General features: G+C 45.7%; 1 protein-coding gene and 1 long non-coding RNA gene across 2 annotated transcripts in view; both read right to left on the reverse strand.

Annotated features, from left to right (window-relative positions):
• Positions 1-16,534, reverse strand: part of LOC100688933 (syntaxin-8-like) — a 38,495-nt gene extending 21,961 nt beyond the window's left edge. Inside the window, 2 exon segments of the mRNA XM_038545047.1 lie at positions 15,356-15,484; positions 16,336-16,534. The gene's annotated coding sequence lies outside the window, so the exon portion shown is untranslated.
• Positions 16,535-19,126: 2,592 nt separating this feature from the next.
• Positions 19,127-22,577, reverse strand: LOC111097083. The gene is made up of 3 exons (XR_005363454.1): positions 22,269-22,577; positions 21,643-22,011; positions 19,127-19,482 (listed from the first exon to the last, which is right to left on the reverse strand). It is a non-coding gene; the product is annotated as an uncharacterized LOC111097083 (long non-coding RNA).
• Between the last annotated feature and the right edge of the window lie 356 nt (positions 22,578-22,933).

The raw sequence follows: 22,933 nt of genomic DNA on the forward strand, positions 1-22,933 counted from the left end.
AGGAAATGCACCATATAAAAGTAAACAAATAAGTGTGTTTTGTCAAAGTCAAATAGGACACCACCCCCCTGTCCGCACTGGGTAGTCACATAGGTCATTTGTGGGAATTCAGAGAAAGCCAAGCTTTTTCATTCGGCAAGAGTTTACGCAGATCTTTGTGCTTGGGCACCCACGGCACAGTATGCACCCAGCCCCTACCACCTGGTTTGGCCTGGGACAACCCAGAATCTGTTAGATGCATTTTTCAGCTCTCCTTGCTTCCAATCTAGCTGTGGCCTTACCTCAAATCCAGTGAAGGATTCTGTTTTTCAGTTTCAGAAGGAATTGGTTCATTTACCTTCACAAAAGCCAGTGGAAGGATCAGGCGTGTAAGACTAAAATCCTTTTGGTAAATTTCAAAGAACTGGCTGTGTAAACCCCATCGCCACTCTAACCTGGGATGGCATAGATGGCACCGTTGCTGCTGGTAGCAGCAAGGGACATTTCCAAAGTCCTCTACCCCACATCCACACAACCTGGAGCAGAAAAATAGTCCTTTCTCGGGAGGTGCTTGTGTTATCTTTCAAGGCTAAGCTAGAGCAAGCTGACCCAGGAAAGGGCTCTCACAGTTCAATGCTTTCGCTTGCTTGCGTGGGAAGTACAGCTGTCTCGCTGGGGCCCAGGAGACAGACAGACGAGGGGAGAATTCCTGTGTTTGGGATTGAGTTTGCAAAGTCTCCTGTTTGTAACACCCAGCCTGCAGAAGAGCAGAAAGAATTTCCAGCTGTTGTTGGGATGAGAGAGCCCCCATGACTCTGACCAGAGCTGTTTTCTGTGCTCAGGACTCTGCTGTCACTCCTCCTGGGCTGGTCACCCCATCAGACATCGGTCCCCTGGGCCAGCTCGGGAATCAGATGACCCCTTGATAGCGAGAAGACAAGTTGCAAAAGGTGAAATAGTGTATGATTCTGCTTATATGAGGCACCTAGAGTATTCAAATTCATAGACACAGAAAGTAGAGCAGTGGTTGGGGGGTCAGAGGCAGGGGAGGGAGGGGAGAAAGAATGGGGAGTTCATGTTGAACTGATAACGGAGATTCAGTTTGAGAAGATGAAAACGACAGATGGTGAACAATGTCACAGGACACTGTGCACTTAAAATTGGTTAAAATGGTATATTTTATGTTATGCATGTTTTACCATAATAAAAAAAGAGGGGGGAAGAAATACAAGTGGGGACTCAGCCCAGATCACATCACTGCTGGGAGGAGGCAGCCAGGTGACTCAGTTCTCAGCCCTTAAGAGAGGTGTGTGTGTGTGTGTGTGTCTTTACACACGCACACACACATGCCAAGCATGCTGGGGGAGTCTGTGACCCCACAGGAGTGAAAATGAGTCCATAAATAGCATGATGAAGGAGGTGAGCATACTGGACCAAGCCATTTAATCTCTGGGTGCTCCCCATGACTAGTTCGGGGGTCATTCTGCATAATGCAGACCAATCGAGGGTTCTCAGCGGAAGCTGTTGTTTAAATGCCAAAGAGCCTGTGTAATATCCTTGGAGGGCTGAATGGGAGGCCTTTTCTCCATGACCTGTTCACAAATGCATTTGGCTTGTTCTATGAAAGCCTAGATTTTTGGAGTCCGAGAAATCGGGGCTAAAGTTCAGGGCCAGCCACTGTGTAGCCAGTCATAATGCACGTTTAAATGTAAATGCCTAAGATCAAAAGAGCGGTGAATGTGAAAATGCTTTCTGTAAACTGTAAAGTGCCTCACTGTCGTCTTTTATCCTTCCAATTGAGCCTGGCTATGGGAACAAGATAACAATGGATTTTAAAGAATTCATACAGCAGGAAAGTTAGCATAGATCCTAAAAAAACAAATTCAATCTGCATGACCTGTTTTAGGATTCTTCAGGCTTTGGAGGCAGCCCAGTAGCAATCACAGCTGAGAATAAAATCAAAAGTCCTAGGAGCCAGATTTTCTGAGAAAATAAATTCCATAGCCTTTGGCAGGAAGGGTTGGCCCAAGTTAAATCAGGTATTCCTGTAAAGAGTGGCTCATTAAAACTTTTTCAGTTATCAATATTGAGGCATATAGTCGTTTCTAATGGATCCTTACTTTTTTTTAAGATTTACTTATTTTAAAAAAGATTTATTTATTTATTTATTTATTTATTTATTTATTTATTTGAGAGAGAAAGAAAGAGCATGGGCAAGGAGGGGCAGAAGGAGAGGGAGAGAAAGAATCTCAAGCAGACTCCCTGCTGAGTGCAAAGTCTGCCATGGGGCTCAATCTCAGGACTCTGAGATCATGACCTGAGCCGAAACCAAGAGTTGAGCAGACTCTTTGCTGACTGAGCCACCCAGGGGCCCCAGATTCTTATTTTTTTAATTCACATGCCATAAAACCCATCATTTAAAGTGCCTAATTCAGTGGGTTTTTTTTTTTTTTTTTTAGTATATTCACAAGGTCATGTAATCAATCATCAATTACTATCTAATTCAGAATATTTTCATCATCCCAGAAACAAATCCCATTAGTAGTCACTCCTTGTTCCTCCCTCCTCCCAGCCCCAAGCAACCAGTAATTTACTGCCTGTCTCTACAGATTTGCATATTTTGGACATTTCATACAAATGGAATTATAAAATATATGATCTCTTGTGTCTGGCTTCTTTCACTTAGCATAATGTTTTCAAGATTAATCTATGTTGTAACATGAATCAGAATCTCCTCCTTTTTTATGATTGAACAATATTCCATTCATTGGTTGCACATTTTGATTGTTTCTACTCTTTAGCTAATGTGAATAATGCTGATATGAACACTTATGTATTACTGTGGTGAACGTGTATTTTTAATTCTCTTGAGTACATTACCAAGAGTGGAATTGCTGGGTCATATGGTAACTCTATGTTTAACTTTTGGAGGAACTATCAAATTGTTTTCCAAATCAGCTGTATCATTTTACTTTCCCACCAGTAATATCGAGTGAATTTCTTCACATTCTTGCAACACTTGAAATTGTCTTTTTTATTACTGCCATACTAGTAGGTGTGAAGTAGTATCTCATTGTGATTTTGATTTGCATTTTCCTTATGACTAAAAATGTTGTGCATCTCTTCATGTGCATATTGGCCATTTGTATATCTTCTTTGGAGATATGTCTATTCAAATCCTTTGCCTATTTTCAAAATTTAATTTTTTAATTTTTTTTTTTTATGATAGTCACAGAGAGAGAGAGAGAGGCAGAGACATAGGCAGAGGGAGAAGCAGGCTCCATCACTGGGAGCCCGATGTGGGACTCGATCCCGGGTCTCCAGGATTGCGCCCTGGGCCAAAGGCAAGTGCCAAACCACTGCGCCACCCAGGGATCCCCTATTTTCAAAATTTAGAATGTCTTTTTATTGTTCCATTGTAAAAGTTCTTTATATATTCTGGATATAAATCTCTTATCATATATGTGATTTGTAAATATTCTTCCTGGGGCACCTGGGTGGCTTGGAGGTTGAGCGTCTGCCTTTGGCTCAGGTTGTGATCCTGGGGTCCTGGGATCGAGTCTCACATCAGGCTCCCCACAGGGAGCCTGCTTCTCCCTCTGCCTATGTCTCTGCCTCTCTCAGTGTTTCTCATTAATAAATAAAATATTTAAAAATAAATAAATAAATATTCTTCCCATCATTCCATTGGGTTGTCTTTTCACTTTCTTGATAGCATTTTTGCACAATTGTTTTTCATTTTTTTGAAATCCAGTTTACTTTTTCTTTTGTTGCCATATTTTTCTTATCATAGTCAAGAAACCATTGCCTAATCCAATGTCACAAAGATTTGTTATTCTTTCTTCTGAGAATTTTATGTTTAGCTCTTTGATACATTTTTTAGTTTTGTATAAGGTGTGAGGTAGGGATCCAACTTTTTTTTTTTTTTTTTTTTTTTTTTTTTTTGCATACAAATATCCATTTGTCTCAGGACCATAAGTTGAAGGACTATTCTATTCCTATTGAATTGTCTTGATAACAATGTCAAAAATGGGTCTTTCTTCTTTTCTAAAATAAGCATTTAAAGCTTTAAAATTCCATCCAAAAGATAAGTGAAAGGAATCAGACACAAAAGGCTACATAATGTAAAATTCTCTTATATGAAATGTCCAGAATAGGCAAATCCATAGAAACAGAATGTTGATTAATGATTTCCAGGGGATAAGGGACAAAGGAGTTAGAACTGACTGATAATAGGTATGCGATTTCTTTTGGAGATGATAGGAATATTCTGAAATCAGATAGTAGTGATTATTACTTTATTACATAGTGAATGTAGTGAAAAGCACCCAACTGCACACTTTAAAATGATGAATTTTATGTTATCTGAATTGTATCTCAATTTTAAAATGTTAGGTTAGGTACATGGGTATGCAGAAAAGCTAACAACTGTTACTTTATTGCAACTGGAATTTAACAGTAGTTTCTTGAGGGACCAGAAGATAATACAAATTATGGTAATGGTTGCATGACTCTGTGAATTAAAATCATTGAATTGTACACCTAAAACAGGTGAGTTTTATAATATGGAATTTATACTTCAGTAAATATTTTTAATAAGATTTTTTTAAAACTTCATTTAAACTCTGCTTTAGCTTAATCCCATAAATTTTGATGCATTATGCTTTTGTTTTTATTCAATTTAAAATCATTTTAAATTATCTTTGCATTGTTTTCTTTGACCCATGGGCTATTTAAAATGTGATATTTTACTTTTAAATGTGTGGGCATTTTCCAAAAATCTTCCTGGCTTTTATTCTAATTTAATTATTTTGCAATAAAATTTTACACTTTAAAAATTATGAGGTGTGTGTGTGTGTGTGTGTGTGTGTGCATGTGTCCCAAATTGTAGTCTATCTTGATGAATATTCCATGGGACTTAAAAAGAAATATGTATTCTGCTGTTGAGTGGCATGGAGTGTGCTAAAAATGTCCACTTAGGATGGCGAACAAGTGTTCAAGTCTTCTAATTATTGTGCCTATTTGTTCCATCAGCTCCTGAAAGAGAAATGATGAAATATCAAAGTATCGTGGACTTGTCTATTTCTCCTTTCAATTCGGTCAGTTTTTGTTTCATGTATTGTGAAGCTCTGTTTGTGGGTGAACACACATTTAGGATTACTACACCTTCTTCACCTTCTTAAAAAACTTTTCTTTTTTTTTTTTTTTTTTTTTTAAAGATTTTATTTATTTATTCATGACAGTCACACAGAGAGAGAGAGAGGAAGAGACATAGGCAGAGGGAGAAGCAGGCTCCATGCAGGGAGCCCGACGTGGGATTCGATCCCGGGTCTCCAGGATCGCGCCCTGGGCCAAAGGCAGGCGCCAAACCGCTGCGCCACCCAGGGATCCCTTTTTTTTTTTTTTTTTTAAAGAAAAAACTTTTCTTTTTATCATTATGAAATTATCCATCTATATCCCTGATAGTATTCTTTGTCCTCAAGTCTTTTTCTATTAATATAGTCTAGCTTTCTTATGATAAAGGTTGGATGGTGCATCTTTTATCGTTCTTTTTCTTTTAAACTAATTTATGTTTTCACATTAAAAGTGGGTTTCATTTAATATGCTTTTTACCCATTTTAATGATCTCTGCTTTTTAATTTGGTCATTTGCATTTAATTACAAGTACATACAATGTACTTACAATCTGTTTGGCTTAGGTATAGCATCCTCCTATTTGTTTTCTATTTGTTCCATTTGCTCTTCTCTTTTTCATCTCTCTCTGTCTTCTTTTGGATGGAGGGGTCTTCTTTATGACTTCATTTTATCTATATTGAGTTATTAACTATACTCTCATGTCCTATGTGCTATTGTTGTTAGATACTTTGTCTCTACATTATCAACTCCATAGTACTTTGTTATCACTTTTGCTCTAATATTTCAAAGAAATTTTTTTTAAATGGAAAATAAGTTTTATATTTACCCTCTTCTTTACCATTTCAGGCATTCTTCATTCTTTTATGTAGATCCAAGTATTATTTTCTGTCTGCCTAAAAAACTTCCTCTAACATTTCTCTAAGATTTCATGTATCTCTAAAAGTATTATGCCTTCATTTTTAAAGGGTATTTTTGCTGGATGCAGAATTCCAGGTTGATCAGTTTTTCTTTCAGCACATTAAAGATGTCATTCCATTGTCTTCTGGCTTGCATAGTTTGGATCAGAAGTTTGCCATTATCTTTGTGCCTCCATAAGATATATCTATATCAGGCTGCTTTAAAGATTTTCTCTTAAAAAAAATAATAAAAATAAATTTTCTCTTTCTCAGTAATTTTTAGCAATTTGACTTTCTTTGTTGGTTTTGTTTGTTCATCCTGCTGGGCTTCATTGTGATTCTTGGGTCTGTAAGTGCTTATAGTTTTTATCAAATTTGAAAGATATTTGGACATTTGTATTTTTCCTTTCTGCACTTCATTCTGGATAGTTTCTATGGCTATGTTTTTAATTTCATTTATTTTTCTTCTGTAGTGTCCAGTTTGTCTTAAATTTCATCCACTGACTTTTCATTTCAGATATTTTTTTTTCATTACCAGAAGTTCCATTTGGTTCTTTTTTAAGTATACATATCTCATTCATTCCTCATTCTATTCATGATTTTCTTGAAATCCTTAAGCATATTTTACATATTTATTATAGCTGTTTTCATGTGCCTGTCTGCTCATTCTACCAGTTCTGTCATTTTAAAGTCTATTTCTATTGACTGGTATTTTTTTATTCCTTAGTCATGGGTCACATTTTCCTGCTGCCTGATAATTCTATTGATTTTTCATTGGATGTCAGATATTTTATGTTACATTATTGTCTTGTTTTGTTATCTCTCTTTAAAGAATGTTGAGGGCGCCTGGGTGGCTCAGTGGTTGAGCATCTGCCTTCCGCTCAGGTCGTGATCCTGGGGACCCAGGATTGAGTCCCATGTTGGGCTCCCTGCATGGAGCCTGCTTCTCCCTCTGCCTGTTTCCCTGTGCTTCTCTCTCTCTGTGCATCTCATGAATAAATAAAATCTTAAAAAAAATAAAATAAAGAATGTCGAACTTTTTATCTGGAAGGCAGTTAGGCTATTTATGGATAAGATCAATCCTTTAGAGGCATGTTTTAAGTTTTTTAGAGTTGGTCTAAATTGTCCTTAGAGAAAATTGCTTGAAAATACTAGTTGGCATTACCCTTACAGGGTCTCTACTACATGCCCTGAGTGATCCAACTGGTTGATATTTGAGGATTTATCAGTCCCATGTGAATTCTTATTCAGCTGATAGCTTCTGATCATTTTTTGCCCAGTCTTATGGAGCTTCACTCTGTGTACATCTTAGTATTAAGCAAATACTCAAGAGAACTTTATGCAGATTTCTGGAGTTTTTTTCCACATACACCCCACTTTTCTAGAACTCTGCCCCACACCTTCCATCCAAAGTTTCATTGATCTTCAGGTTCTGTCTTTTAACTCAGCAACACCACCAGACAGTTTGGTATTCCTTTTCCTGCTCTATACCAGAATATGTCTCTAATCAGAAACTGAGGCAATCACTGGACGCATCTCATTTATTTCCTTTATCTCAGAGATCACAGTCTTGTACTGCCTGTTATGCAGTATCTAAAGCCATCAATGTATCCATTTTGTTTAGTTTACTAGTTGTGTATGGTGGGAAAGTAAATCGGGATCCTGTTGCTCTGTCATGGCCAGAAGCAGAAATCTTAAGGCCTGATTTTGATAAAGAAATAGTGGTGAGAAAAGTCATGCCCAAAAGTCAGACACTAATGACTTAGCTGGGGATCCCAGGGTATATGGAGGCAGCAGGAAGATTCTAGCATCTACAAGCCATGCAGGAACAAGTAGGACAATGGAGAAAGGAAGAAAAGGTAGAGGCTATTAAAACAAATCTTACTTGTGTTCCCAGGTGCCTAGATAGTTTCCATTTGTTTCTCCAGATCTACTCTCCCCCCTTCACTCTGCCCCATACCTTAGAGGATTAACCTTCTATACTGCATCAATAGGGCTCTGGTTTCTAGTTGTGCTCAGCCAAAGAGAGGTACAAGTGGGAAACTGGAAGGCAGGAAGATTATTTATTCCCCTAATTCCTTACCTGCCAAATCACTGTGACTGTGGATTGGTTTTGTTATTCCACCAGAGATCATAGGTTATAGGTTTTGTCAGGTACTCTTTCTAGATTCTAGTGACTATTTTTTTTCTTTTGACTCTTCAGTTTTAGGGAATGGTAACGTCTTCTCAATGTTATTAAACCTTCAGTATCACACCACTTTTGTTAGTTCCCTTGAGCCTGATCAAACCTTGCTAAATAATCCTTTCGTTAAATTCTTCCCTTTTTCCCACATAGACCCTGATACTATAGAATTATTGATGTTGTCCCTAACTGAACAACGAACTGCCCACTAATCGTATGACTTTAGGCAGACCGTTTTCCGATATCTCCTTAGTTTGCCCATGGCCTAGCCTTGACTATGTAGGGCCTTATAAATCAGAAACTCAATTTCAGCAGACTACCCCACAGCAGCAGCCCTAAGATAATTAGTGCCCCCTCCCCAAACCTACCTTTTCTTTATTGTCTCCTATTCCCACACTGGAATTCCTGGTTTAGCTGCTGTGCCTCATAGGGTAATCCACATGCCTCCCTCCAGATCTTAGCAACAGATACAACCGGCTGAGGGCTAAGAAAGTAGCAGACCAAATGTAGACCACTTAATGAGGATGAGCATCATTTTGAGATCAAGGTCAAATTCATACAAGCTACTGAGCATTTGCCCTGGCCAGTAGGGCTCAATACACAAGGAAAAAAATTTTCCCTCCTAAGACATACACCCTAGAGAAGGCATTTTTATTTTGTAGCTAGAAAGACAAATAGCATGAATAAAGAAAAATGTTTTTAAAAATTGAAAATAATTTAAATTATAATTAAATAATAAAGAAGGAAAAGTCATGAGTTTTATTTTTTTTTTTTTTTTTTTTTTTTTTTTTTTTTTTTTTTAATTTACTTATGATAGTCACAGAGAGAGAGAGAGAGAGGCAGAGACACAGGCAGAGGGAGAAACAGGCTCCATGCCGGGAGCCTGATGTGGGATTCGATCCCGGGTCTCCAGGATCGCGCCCTGGGCCAAAGGCAGGCGCTAAACCGCTGCGCCGCCCAGGGATCCCAAGTCATGAGTTTTAAAAGGTTAGTTTTATATAAAGGTATTCCTGAGGTCAAGAAAGTTAGACAGGGCTGTGTACTATAGCCTCCCTCAGGCTACAAGAGATTTAGAAATGGAAATCAAAGGAAGAGTGGAAAAAATCCACAAGCAACAAGAACCAAAGAGTTAGTGGCTGTCTATCCTGATAGACATTAGGCCACACTGAAAACCATAAAAGTGAACACATAACCTTTGGGTCCAGCGTCCCCATCTCCCTGTCCTGAGAGGGGAAAGATGGTCTTCCACCCTTCTATGAAAACCCATTAAACCTACTTGCCTTCCTGGGGAAGTTATTTCTGCATAGTGCACCTTTTGTGTCTTCCCCTTGATCAAAGGAACACTTAAGGCCCCTTAGAGACTTCTAACATGACAGCCTATTCACTCTACATGGTTGATGTTTTTCCTAGAGTTTCACTTGACCCTTGCTCTAAATATAATGTACCTTTCCTCTGCCCATATTGGAACTCAGTGCCAACACCTCTGGAGCCACTATGTCCGAATTAACCCCTCTCTTTCCCTCTCTCTCTAGGGCCCCTTCCAAGATTTTGGGGAAGGTTTACACCTCTCTGGGAACCAGACCTCCTCACTCTTCAACTCTTACAGAGGCCTGAACATGATCGTGCATTTTCTTTGCAGAAAAGGCCAGTATTTTCCCATTATTTTGTTGACATTAAATGCAACCCAGACTTAACCTGAGAATGCACCCAGGCAGGTTGTTGGACTGGGTCTACCTAGGAGCTCTGGGATTTCCAAGTGAGTCAGCAGGCTCCTATAGTAGCAGGGCCCAAAGAATGGCACCCTTACCCTGCAGCCTCTACATAATGCCCCTTGTGACCTCGTCCTACCACTAGCTGTTATAACCTGACTCATGGCATCCCTCTGTGCAGTCTGGTTTCTGATAAGGAACCTCCATGAAAGACGTTTTGCTCACCCCTGTGCCAGCTACCCACACTACTGGTCCAAGGCTTGGAAAGTATAACCCTTTGACCCCTAACCCTTGACCCTGACCCTAATTCCCACTGGGCCTTCCCTGGGAATAGGTCTATACTTAACATTTTTTACTGAAGGGAGAAAAGAGACCGTGTACTCAATGATTTGCTATTGTCGGAGTAATTAATACTCTAAATGCCTGAGGAGGAGTGACTGACAGTTTTGAGGCTCTTTAACTCTTCCTATCCTCAAACTAATCTGAAGTGTGTTTTCCCTGCTTCCTCTAATTATGTTTCAGGCCCTTGCCAGTCCATGCAAGCCAAATTCACTTGGTCTTGGAAGGGATTTAGTTAAAGTCAACACGATGCCTTGCAGTTGACCAGTGTTGGCTCTGGAGTTCCCATAAAGAGGGACCTAGAGATGGAGAACTGGGTGATACAGGGGATTTTTCTTCAGGATATTTGTATAGTAAGTACTAAATTTCTGTTAGGTCATATGTTTATCTAAGACAGAGATAGGGCAGATAGAAGCCCCTCCCCTGCCGCCTTTCCCACAACCACCACTTGGCACCAATATCATAGTTGATAGTCTCTAAAATGATTCACCCCATCACTGGATTCTCTCACTTCTCACTTTATTTCTTCCCCTTTCACTCACTCAATCCCTGGCAAATCCTATCCCACTGGTCTTTGTCCTATTCACCCGTCCATCCATCCATCCATCCATCTATCCACTCATCCAGGATGGCAGCTCCTTCCCAATGGGAGGCAAAAGCCCCTTTCAGAAAGAATCCCTATTTTTTTTCATCCAGGCCTGTGGGGTCAACCCACTTTGGCTTCAAATCCCAAGTGATGCCAGAGGCTGCCAATGGGGTTACCACACTTCTCCACAGACACCTTTCTCCTCTTCTCACTCCCTCCCCATCTCTTTCTCTTCTACTCTTAAATCCCCTTTCTGTTTTCTCTTTTTTCCTCTCCTTTTTCTTCCTCTAATCCTCACCCTTTAAGCATACCCAAGGCAGCCACCAGGGATATTTTGTAGCCATTAAAACTAAAGCGGGGCAACTGAGCCCAATCTTAGAAAAGCTGGTAACTCGGGGCACCTGAGTGGCTCAGTGGTTGAGCGTCTGCCTTTGGCTCAGGTCGTGGTCCTGGGTCCTGGGATCGAGTCCCACATCGGGCTCCTCACAGGGAGTCTGCTTCTCCCTCTGCCTATGTCTCTGTGTCTGTCATGAATAAATAAATAAAATCTAAATTTTAAAAGAAAGAAAGAAAAGCTGTTAACTCCTCACTCACAGGTCCCCCTTTATCTTGCCACTCCCGGTGTGCCTGGGTGGAATAACCTGACCTTGCCTTCCCCTGCCAAAAGGGTGTGGATTTTAGGGTCTTGATGGGGAGCCCAGAGCACCCAGCCTTCATGCAAGGACCCTGGGCTGGTTGTAGCCCATCCAAAAGAAGAGAAAAATAAGCTCCCAACATGGAGAAAACTGCCTTGCCTCCTGTTGCTACTGACAACAAAACAACAAAGCCAGGATTTAATGGTCAGGCAAGACTAAAACAGTGCTGTCAGCAACCAGGGCCCAGCTAATCTCCTTCCAATGGTGACCTCGGTTCTGTGCACAGTGACAATGATTGTAACCAGACACAGCGCTCTCAGGTGTAGGAGACAGGCCAACAGCCATAACTCCACTCCCCTCTCTCCTCTTGCCTCTGGCAGACCCAATGAAGCTCAGTCTCCCCTAACTGGAGCACATGTGCTAGAAGTGGAGGGTGGTCAGCCTCAGACCTTCAGGAGGCTCCTCTTCAGAGCCACATTCCCAGTTCACATCTTTATTCCTTTCGTAAAGAAGGGATTATTAGGTCTGGAGCCTGGGCACCTGCAATGTTTCCACAAGCATGCCTTTAATGTGGCCCATCTTCATGCTCTATTATCCATTTACTGTCCAGGCTTCTAGAGCCCCATCTGTCCTAGAATTGCTGGCTTTAAGCTTGAGGGGCCTTGACAATCATCTGGCCTTGACCCTCTAGGAACAAATGAATCCTTGCTTGAGATCCAATCCTCCACAGGAGCCAGATTTCCTAAACACAGTAGTATCACAGGAGGAAGAGCCATTCTGATCTAGTATACAAGGTAGGGAACAAATGGATTCAGTCAACCCATATTTTGGGGGGCCACATGGCACCAGAATTTAGTGCAGATGCATTTTGATGAATGCAGACACGGTCCTTTTGCTCCTGAAGCTGTCTAGTGGTGAAAATAGAAATGGATGGAGTAACTAAAGTACACTGCTGTTTACCAAAAGGGAATATATACAGGGGTCCCGAGCCGAGGGAGGGTATAGTCAGGGAGGGGGTCCTCCTTCTTGGGAGGAGCCTTCCCAAGGAAATGGGATTGAAACAGAAAACAAGAGAATATTTTTCTCATTTACATCATCACCCAGAGCCTAGTACAGAGCCAGCACATGGTAGTATGCAGTAAATGTTTGTTGAATGAATAAACTAGGAAATGAACAAATATCTCCACATTCCCTGAGAACCCTTGGTTACTAATGGGATTTGGTGCTGGGTCTGTTAATGTACCCATACACCAAAAAATCTAACTAAACTTAAAGTCATGAGTTTTCAGTCTATTCATGATATGGAAGTGTTGCTTGCGGGTCCTTCCATTTTAGAGGTGAGTTTGCTGGGTCACAAGTAGGAAAGATGATACCCCTGAGATCCCACAGGGAGCCTTCCGGACTCACCCCCTCCCCCCCACACAGATCACACCGTGGAGAACTCCATAAATGGACTCATTAAAGCAGGAAAGGCCAGCCTCTTGACAGGTGATTGGATTTAGATATGAAAGCAGAGATGGGTTAGACTCCTGTGCCCAGATGTCCTAACCACAGACAAGGGGAGACTAGCGCCATGAATCTACCCTCTCTTTCTCAGAAGAGGGGAAAGAGTTCTTGGAAATTACCATAAAGCATCCAAATGAGCAAATCCAAGGCCATTTGCTGTCAGGTTTCCCAGCAGGATTGTGGGCAGACTGACCAGCTGTCCCAGCCCCCAGAACTGTCTTAACTTCAAAGACTGGGCTCTCTATCCCTGAAAAAGTGCCCCTACTACAAACGCCCTGAAAGTATCTCAGACCTCAAAACTTGCCTGCATTAAGGTATTGCTCTTGGGTCTTGGGAAACCTGTCTCTAACACTCAGCAGTGAGGACCCCCTTCCCAGTCCCCCTCTAGCAAACACAGCTCCAAGAAGAGAAAGTGGAGCTAGTGACCCTGCTGGTATGCGTAGAGGCAGGGCTACCATATGTAGCCATGTAGGCTGCCCATTGCCCTCCCTCTGCTTGCCACGCTGTGCCCCCTGGCATGGCTGCCTCCACACAAAGGAAGGGGCGTCTTTTTCTCACTTGCACGTACATACCATGTGAGCTAGTGGTGACCCTGGGTGGAGAGCCCAAAGAATTACATCTGGGGAGAAAAATAAGCCAATCCATCCCTTGCTACCACCTAAATAGTCCAGCCAGGTGTTCCTCAAGCAATCAGATATGCTAATTGGACAGACTTCTTAGAAGGTAATAGAATATGATGGATAAACCAGTAGGCCCAGGAAGGCTTTATGTTTTATTTTTCTATGTCCTGAGTTCAGATGACAGTGCAAATTGAACTATTGAGATGTACTAAGCAAGGATCAAATGCCTTATTTCTGTTAAACTACTTTAAGGAGAGTAAAGATTTACAGTAAGTATATCCTCTCTGTGTTGGAAACACCAGGGGTTTGGAATCTTTCCCAGACACCGGGCTCTAGCTTCACTTACTTTGAGCCTGTTGGTCAGGAAGGAGGCCCCGAAAGATGAGGTAAAGTGGGCATTTTTCAGAAAAACGAGAGGAAATGGAGGGCCCAGCTTCTCACCAGAGAACATACTCCATACTCAGAATGATTAGCTGACAGTGTTGTCTGAATGGTGGCATAGCATGGGTGTGCTGCTTGAGAGGAGGATTGCGGTTTGAGCAAATGCTTGGTGGGTGCAGATGGGCCGTGGTCCCTCACTGATTTCTTTACAGCGCAGGGACGTGTCGCAAAGGCAACTCGTACCTGTGGGCAGGGGCAGCTACCCTGTCTCAGAAATGCTTTCCCGGCATGATATCCTGTGATATTTACCCATCTGCCCAGTCTTCCTGGAGGTTAGAAAACAAGCTATGGGAATGGAGCTAAGTGCTTGCTTTGCCAGCCGGGTCTCATCAACTCTCCATGCATTGCTGAGATGAGATGGGGTTCAGAGAGGTTAAGCAACTTGGCCAAGATTATATAGCCAATAAGTCCTGGTGAAGTCAGGACTTGAACTCAGATCATATGGCATTAGTGCCCACACCTATTACCACCTCACAGGACAGGGATTTCCGGGTCTTTAAATGAAGTCAGGAGCCTCAGCTATAATGAAGAGGGAAGACACAGCTCCCCTGATCCTCAGTGCCAGCCAAGCTCTGCTGACACAGGTGACATTGATACAATTCCTGAGATACAATTCCCCCAGATGTTTCACCCGGAAGCAGGGACTGCCTCCTACTGCATGCCCAGTGTCTGGAGCCAAGTGGGGCTCACAGCTGAATGTTTATTGAAAGGATGAAGGAATTTCTCCAGAGCTGCCCTTGCTCTGCCTTTCCCCTTCCTCTCTCACAAACTCTGAGAGTGCACTGGGCTCAGCAGGGCCCCTGAGCAGGCACCAGGCTCTTCACACCACCGACCCTGGAGTGGCTTAAACACTCATGTCCTACAATGGACAGTTGGGGGAGGCCTTGAACATGTGGAAGCGTCCTTCATACAACGGGCTCTCAGCTGTTCCTGGGAGCTCCACTAATGAGTCCTGGGGTCACAGTTACAAACCTCCTCTGGCTCCCAGAGCTGTCGGTGTGTCCTCTCACTGGTTCTAAAGCCTCCAGAGGGACAAATCCAATCAGGAGATTTGCAACTGTCCCCTTGGCCCTGATCTCCTTCCCTTAAGTGGCCAGAGTACTGGGGGGGGAGGTTCAGACTCCCCCATGGTGTGGCTGGCTCCTAGGTGGGCCCAGGCAGCAGGGACTTGAGATACCAGGTATTAAATGTCAAAGATCAGAGGCCAAGCCATTTATGCACCTGGAGATACTGTTCCAGCAGTTACTCTCTGTGTGTGTCACCTAGTGCAGCTTGGTGAATCTGTCAGTACCAGGGAGGGTAGGAATCAAATAAGACAGGCCCTACCCTCGGGGTGTCCACCATCACATGGGAGAGCTGAGTACATGTGCGACAATCAGCAGCAGTACAAGGTTGGTGTGTTGTGTGCCAGCTCAGAAACGCACGGCTCAGAAAGAACAGGTGCTGTTAGGGTACCTAGGGGGACAAAAAGAGAAACAGAACCCCTCAAAGTGACCACGCTGTCGGGAGTTCCTCTCTTTTCACTCTCCACCCAGCATTTCATTCCTGTTCAGTTACCTATTGCTACAAAACAGAACACCCTAAAACGTAGTACCTTAAAAACAACTCACTATTCTCTCTTATAGCTGTGCTGGCTGGGCTCAGCCAGCTGGTTCTCACTCAGGACCTCTTGCAGTGACAGCCAAAAGGTAGCTAGGGCTGGACTCATCCCAAGGTTCTGCTGAGCTGCACAGCCACGTGGGTATCACTCATTCACAAGGCTGGCAGTCATGTGAATCTTGGAGGAGAGCTCAGCTAGGTTCTTGATGACAGAACCTATTTCCAGCCTCTCTGTGGGGCCTGGACTTTTTACTGGATGGTAGCCAGTTATTAGAGCAAGTGTCCCAGGACTAAAGCTTCTAAAAGACCCAGACAGATATCAGAAAGTTTCTTATAATCAAGGCTTGGAAGTTCTAGAATGTGGCCCACTGTATTCTGTTGGTCCAGCAAGTCCCTATGGCTATCCCAGATTCAAGAGGTGGGAAACAGCACACAAACATCAGGAGGGAAAGGCTGGGGGCTTTGGAGACTGTCCCCCACCACTTCCTTTATTGAGCTTGGAGAGGGAGAGGAAATGAGCTATGGGCTTGGGAGGCCAGAAGGAAAAACTACTTTATCCCTGTGTCTAGAACAAGGTACTTCTTTCTCCAAGTCCCTCCTCACACGATTCTCTTAACTCAGATCCCAAGGTACATTCTTAGACTATATCCTAGGCCCAGAAGAATTCTGGGCCAGAATATGGAAGAGAGTGGAAAAAAACCACATACATCATTCTCTCACTGGAGAATGAATCTGCTACCTGACAGTTGCCAAGAAATTGCTTATCTGTCCTTCCTGCGATGTGGACTCTAAGGGACAGGATCTGGTGCCTATGACATCCCAGCAGCGGTTGCCCTGGAGACCTGGAAGTCAAGGACGGGAAGAGAGCTTCTTGCCAAGATGACCTCACAGAGATATCTCTTTGCTTTCTTGTGACCACCTGGTAACGAAGCTATGAAGGAGAGAGAAAGCCATAAATTCCTCAGATGTATGTACACAGGCAGAGCAGAGTAAGCTGATGCAGAGTCCTAGTGTACATGTCATGAGGTGTCCCTTGGATTCCTTCCACTCCCCTGACTTGCTCTGTTGGGGGCTGTCCATCTAACCTTGCTGGACTTGGGCCTAGGAGCTTTGTTTGCAAGGCTATAGAATCACCTGGTGGTTTGAGACCGCCCTTCCCATTCATCTGGATAAGTCAAGCATAATAAATCTGCAGTTAACCTCCCCAGCCTCTGCCTGTCACTCCTCATTACGTTCCAGGGAAAGGTGATCATTGCTGGTGCAAAGCAGAATGGAGTAGTCTGCACGTCCCGTCCGCCAGTCACTCCCAGTCTGTGCTGCTGGAGAGACCTCCCCCAACCCAACAAAATGTGCTCAACAACTCCCTCCCTTCCTTCCTTCCTTCCTTTTTTCCTTCCTCCTTCCCTCCCTCTCTTTCTAGAAAAAAACCTCTAGCGCACAGATGAAGTTAATGACATTCCTTAGTTCATGACCCAATCTCATCTTTGTACCATGCACACTCTACCTCTATTTATTTAAAAAGATGAAATAAACATCGTCCAGCCCCCCACCCCAAACAGAAGTCAGAACCTTGAGCATAACCAACATCTCTTCCAGCTCCAAGCGACTGTAAACAGGAAGAGCAGCGGCCGGGCAGCCTGCGTACGCGGGAGCAGAAGCAGCTAGTCCTTTGGAAAGGTTGCACGGGCGTCCGGAGGCGGCGTCTTTTCGAAATGCCTCCATGTTCACGCGGCCCAAGGGCCCCATTAAATCCCCGCTCATTTAAAACCTGCGTTCCCAACTGGTGTATCATTTTCTCTTAAGGATCTGTGCTTCCTATAGAAACATGGAAAACGACTATTTCTTTTTTTCAATTAAACATGTAGCGGCCGGCGGATGAAAGGCTCCTTGTCCGTCCGCCGGGCCCGGGGAGCGGCAGGCAAGGGGTTAAGGCGGGCGCGGCGGACCCGGGAGGAACCCTCTCGGGAACCCGAGCGCGGCCCGGCCCGCCGCGCGCATGCGCCCAGCAGCCCGCGCGCCGCCGCTCCCGCTCCCGCTCCCGCTGCCGCCGCCGCTCCCGCTCCCCGCTCCCGCTCCCCGTTCCCCGCTCCCGCTGCACAAAGGCCTGCTTTGTTCCCCCGGCTCTGTTTTAAATATCTGACGACTGTTCCCCCCGTCCCTGCGCCAGTTCCCCGGGCCCGGCTGCAGGCGCGGCACAAGGGCGCATTGTGGGGCCGAGCGAGGGCCGAAGGGGGCTGGGGGCGCCGGCCCGCTGGGGACGCTCGAGTGTCGCCGAGTTGACTCAGCCATTTCGGTCCCGGGGCTGCGCGTCTAGGGGGGCGGGGGCGGGGGCGGGGGGCTCGTCCCCACAGTGAGAGTCTGAAAATGGGGAGTGGACAGAAGCGTTTCCAAAGCCCGCCTGGAAGGGGGCGCAGAGGCCGCCAGCGGGGCGCGAACCCGCGGAGTCAGCGCTTGGGTTCAGTCCGAAGCTGTGCACTGACAACGTGCGGGTCACCCGGTCCCCTGGAAGAGTGTGGCATGGGCACTGCGGCGCACACCTACCCTAACGGGGTGGAGGGGCAGGGGGTGGGGGCGGCGGGACCCTGCCTCCCCGCAAGCTCGCGGCCCCAAGCGGCGCCGCACAAAGGACATCGCCCCGGGCTTTGCGGCCTCCCGCTGCCCGCTGGTAGGAACGCGCCCTCGCGCCCTCGGGGAAATCACACCTTCGCGGGTTCGGCCCCTCCCTGCGGAGGGTAGGTGGGTGAGGACTGGGATGGGAGTGGAACAAAAGTAGGCTTTCAGCTCGCTGGAGAGCGGCCCCGCGCCGCGCCCTCCCTCCCCTGGCCCTGCTGCCGGCCCGGCGGCCTAGGACGAGCGGGAAGCTCTCCTTCCCTGCGCAGGTGTGTGTTGACCCGCGCGGCGGAGGAGGCGTCCTTGCACCGGGGAGGGGTGCAACGGGCACATCACAAAGGCCCTCCTCTCGGTCCCATTTTCTTCTTTAAGAGTAGGGGAACACTGCCTCTCAGACTAGGTCTTGGAAACCAAGCAAAACACGAAATGTGGGCCTTAGCAACTCGGGGAAAGTGTGTTTGGTCTTCAGTTTCATCAAAAGGAATTTTTTTCTTTCTTTCTTTCTTTCTTTCTTTCTTTCTTTCTTTCTTTCTTTCTTTCTTTTTCTTTCTTTCTTTCTTTCTCTTTCTTTCTTTCTTTCTTTCTTTCTTTCTTTCTTTCTTTCTTTCTTTCTTTCTTTCTTTCTTTCTTTTTTTTACTTTCACTTGTGACCAAAGCCCCCGTACCTCTTAGAATCTTGAAGGGAAATTGTGGCCCTTCCACCCAGGCCAGGTGAAAGAGGAAGAACTGGCGTGGGAGGATTTGACTCAGAAGTAAAGGATTTGGTAGTTTTGTTGTGGTTGTTCTAGGCCGGACTGAGAGCCCCTAAATCCTCCCTCATGATTTGTTATAAATCTGAAGGTTGACCTATATTGCCTTGGTCACATTTCTAGTCGTGAAGACCATAAATATTTTCAGAGATGTATTTTTTTTTAAGTCACATTTTGACGCACATGTCACATGTTGTCTCAACTCACCAATGCTGTAAGCATTCGAGCTGAGAGCTCATACAGACCAACCTTCTTATTTTGCAAATGAGGAAGCCTGTCCACAACCACTCAGAAAGACAGGGCTGAGGTGGGCCTGGAGACCAGGTGTCCCATGTCCACAGTTGGATTCTGATTCTTTCTCTTCTGATGTGCTACTTAAGCGTGGAATAAAGACCAGGTTTTCACCTACAGCTTCCTCACAAATCCGTCCCACGTAGAGGATTCTGAGTCAAGAGCCTAAAGCTTTGAGGAAAGGTTCTTGGTATTCACACAGCCCTGTGGAGAGATGAAGAGCCTCTGCTCAGTATATCCCTCAGATACACACTAGCTACAAGCTTAGAGACCCAGTCACGATTGGCTGCCAAGGTTGCTGAGTGGCAGAGAAATCCTGGCTGTCTGTTTCCAGGCACTCTTTGGTCTTCTTAGGAATTTCTTCAAGCAGCATTAAGTGTCCTTTCACCACTCTGTTGGCCAGTGAGCCCCCTATCTCTGGAGATGATAACGGCCCCCCAGGCCCCCTGCCTGCAGATCAACCTGCAGCTGAGTTGTTTGGGAAAGTGTTTCCTAGAACTGACTTCTCTCTGTGATGAGTGTGCAGAATATGAAAATAAGGTGGTGGTCCCTACAACCCCTCTTCCCTCACACACACCCCTGCAGACTCGGAGATGTTAGAAGGGGTACCGGAGCATTTCTGTGATACAATACAGCCTGCTTGGAGAAAAGCCATCACCAACAGTGCCATTGCATGGCAGTGCCCCTGTGTCTGGGGAGGTTGTGGCAGGATTTATACCCCAGTGAGCTTCAGAGGGTGGGATCACTGTAGATGACCTCTAGCTTGTACCTTTCACTTTGGCCCACCCTCCTTTACCGTATATCCCGCCTTGACCTACAGCACCACCACCACTGCGACCCCTTCCTTGCACCAGCCATCCACTGATTTGAAGCTCTCCAAGGTTGGCAGATGAACTCACATTTCAAGCCATCACATGGGAACGCTGCCTGGTGGCCAAGTGTTTGGTTTCAGCAGCATCACCTTTTGACTGTTCAGCAGTGTTTGTGCAAGTATTTGCATATGTTATTGCATTTGGACCTTGTTATTTTATAAGAATGAGTGGAAAATGGGAAAATAAAGTGCTGATGCTGGTGATAAGAAGGGCAGGCCTCATAAACTTAATGTGATTGAGACAAAGATGGAAATCATTAGGTCCGCCGAAAGTTGGGGAATACATGGCCTCAGTCAGATGCTCCCTGGATTTAAGCCAGTCGCCTGTGCGTTCGATTGTGAAGGAGAAGAATACGTTGGAGAGCATATATGATATTCTGGACCTAACATGGTCAAAGATTGTATCTAAAGGTGAGATGTGATTGGGGACTTTACCACATTCCTTCAGTTCTACAGCTGTATTGACTTAATGACAGTTTTCAGGGCAGGGGTGAGGGTGATGTTTTGAGTTGGGAAGTCAAGAAATCAAGACAAGACAAGAAATCAAGAAAATACAGTAATAATATTGTTCAGCCGCCGGGAAGGGAACCCTGCCTTATAGCTTTCAAGTGCACTCTTTGCCTCTTACACATGAGACCAGCGAATTTTCAGGAAAGCATTAGGTTTGAAAGGAAAGAGTGTCCCATAGACACATTCTCCGTGGGGGTCACTCCAGCACCAAAGCCTGGGATAAGGCCTTTAATCAATGTGCCAAAAGGGACGGAACCGAACTCAGCTGAGGCCCTTGTGCCAGGGAGTTTTCACAGCTCGCCTGTACCCAGCTGACAGAAAATCATGAGCGTCAAAGCAAAGAATGTGGGGCTGGTCTTTTCTTCTTGGGCACCCGCTCCCTTCAGAGCCATTGTTCCAGCTGTCTCTAGGGGTGGGGAGGGGGCATGCTTCCCTCTCGGCCTTTGCACAGTCTGTGCCCTCTGCCTGGATTAGCTGTCCTTCCTCTCAGACTGCCTGGCCAACTCCTGGCTCATTCTGGAAGACTCAGCTCTAGCTTCTGCATCCCCAGGCCCACGCTTCTGCACTGCCACTGTGCACTCTCTGCCCACCCTCCACCTGTGCTCTTTCCACACCATGTAACCACAGCTGGCTTGCCTGCAAGAGCTTTGAGGGCAAGGAGATTTCTTGTGCGTCTCTCACATCCTCAGCACACATGCCCGGGGCCCTCAGTAGGTGTCTGCCAAATGACTGAGGGACACAGGGAGCGCGAGGCCCTCAGGAAGAACTGTGTAGGACGAGATGGTCTATCAAAGCTCACCGGGGTGACCTGGCACTGGCATTTTAAACTCCTTAGACACTGAAAAACCCTTTCTTTATGCTCCAGAAGCCAAACCATTTGTCTCTGGATTCCTCTTGGTCTGCTCCCAAGGTGCCCTCATCTGGAGGCCTTCCTGCCCACACTAGTGTCTGCAGTTCCAGGCCTGCAGCGCCACCCTGCTTACCTCCTGGACGGTTCTCGATGCATGCTTTTGCTAAGTAAATCCACTGACTTTTCCTTCAACCATGGGATTCTTGCTGAATTCTTACTACTTTCCTCAGGCAAAAACAACCCAGAAGTGCTGTCTGATCCAAAGCATTTCCCAGGGAGGGCAGCCAAGTGAGTGCAAGAACCTCTCGGCCGTCTGGGACTGTGATGTGATGTCTGAACAGCCTCTTTAGAAACACTCCAGCCTTTTCCAGGGATGCCATCCGGGCGGGGACACTCCATGTCAGGCCCTCTCTGTTGTCTGGGGTTCCTGGGGACAGATGTGGGAGCATTCGATCCGGGGATTTAGCCTGGTTGGGCCTCAGCAGGCATCACTGGGTCAGCTCTGAACGAGAAGGGGTCCCAGCTCAGGTTTGTGCCCTTCCACCCACTGGCTTTTTCTTGGCCTAACACACCCTGCCCTGCTGCCCTTGACTATGACAATGGTCTGAGCAGCCTGAGGAGGATCAGCTCAAAGAAGCCCACCAGCACTGGCCAGCCTCCCACCCCACCCAGCTGGATGCCCCACTGGCCCCTTCCTGAGGGCGCCACCACCATTGCTGGCTGGCTGAACTGCTCTCAGCACTAGTGAGTTCCACTTACTCTCCAGGTCCTCTGGAGCTTGAGCTTTCTGGGGTGGTGCCCAGAGTCCACTTGATAGAAAGCTGATTCTTTTCCTGTGGGGCAAACAGCTCTGATCAGAACACGTCTGTCAGTGGATGACTTGGCAGGGCCACAATGCCAGGCTCGGATGCCTCTTTTCTGTGTGATTTCCCAAAATTCAGGCAGGAAAACATGCCTTCCCCCAGAGCAGCCGGCTGCCCCACCAGCATTTGCATCCTCCAAAGATATATAAAAGGAGCCAGTGGCCGGCCCCCAGTGAGGACAAGGCTGTGATTCAAGGACGCTCCAGTGACATCCCCAGCGTGAGAGTGCAGCTGGGGCGGTTTATGAACAGTGCTGAGTCCCAGGGGGAAGTCGGTCCTGTCCTCTAACCCACAAACGTCTATTGTTCGCTTTCTTGTTTTGCTCCAAATGTTTAGTTGTGCTCGGAGCGCAGAAAAGCCCCAAAACCAGGCCATCGGCCAGGGCCAGCCTGAAGCAGGGAAGCCTATGGCTGGAACTCTGTGGGACCCCTGCTGCCCTCTGTTGTTCCCACCTCTCCCTAAGATGTGACCGTGCTGGGGGTAGGGGGTGACGGGGTGACCTCTTCCTGGCCAGGGCTATTTGGACAACAGTGGGCTTGGGTCTCCCCACCCCCCCAAGCA

Source organism: Canis lupus, chromosome 8 (genome assembly GCF_011100685.1).
Source record: "Canis lupus familiaris isolate Mischka breed German Shepherd chromosome 8, alternate assembly UU_Cfam_GSD_1.0, whole genome shotgun sequence".
Classification (NCBI taxonomy): domain Eukaryota; kingdom Metazoa; phylum Chordata; class Mammalia; order Carnivora; family Canidae; genus Canis; species Canis lupus.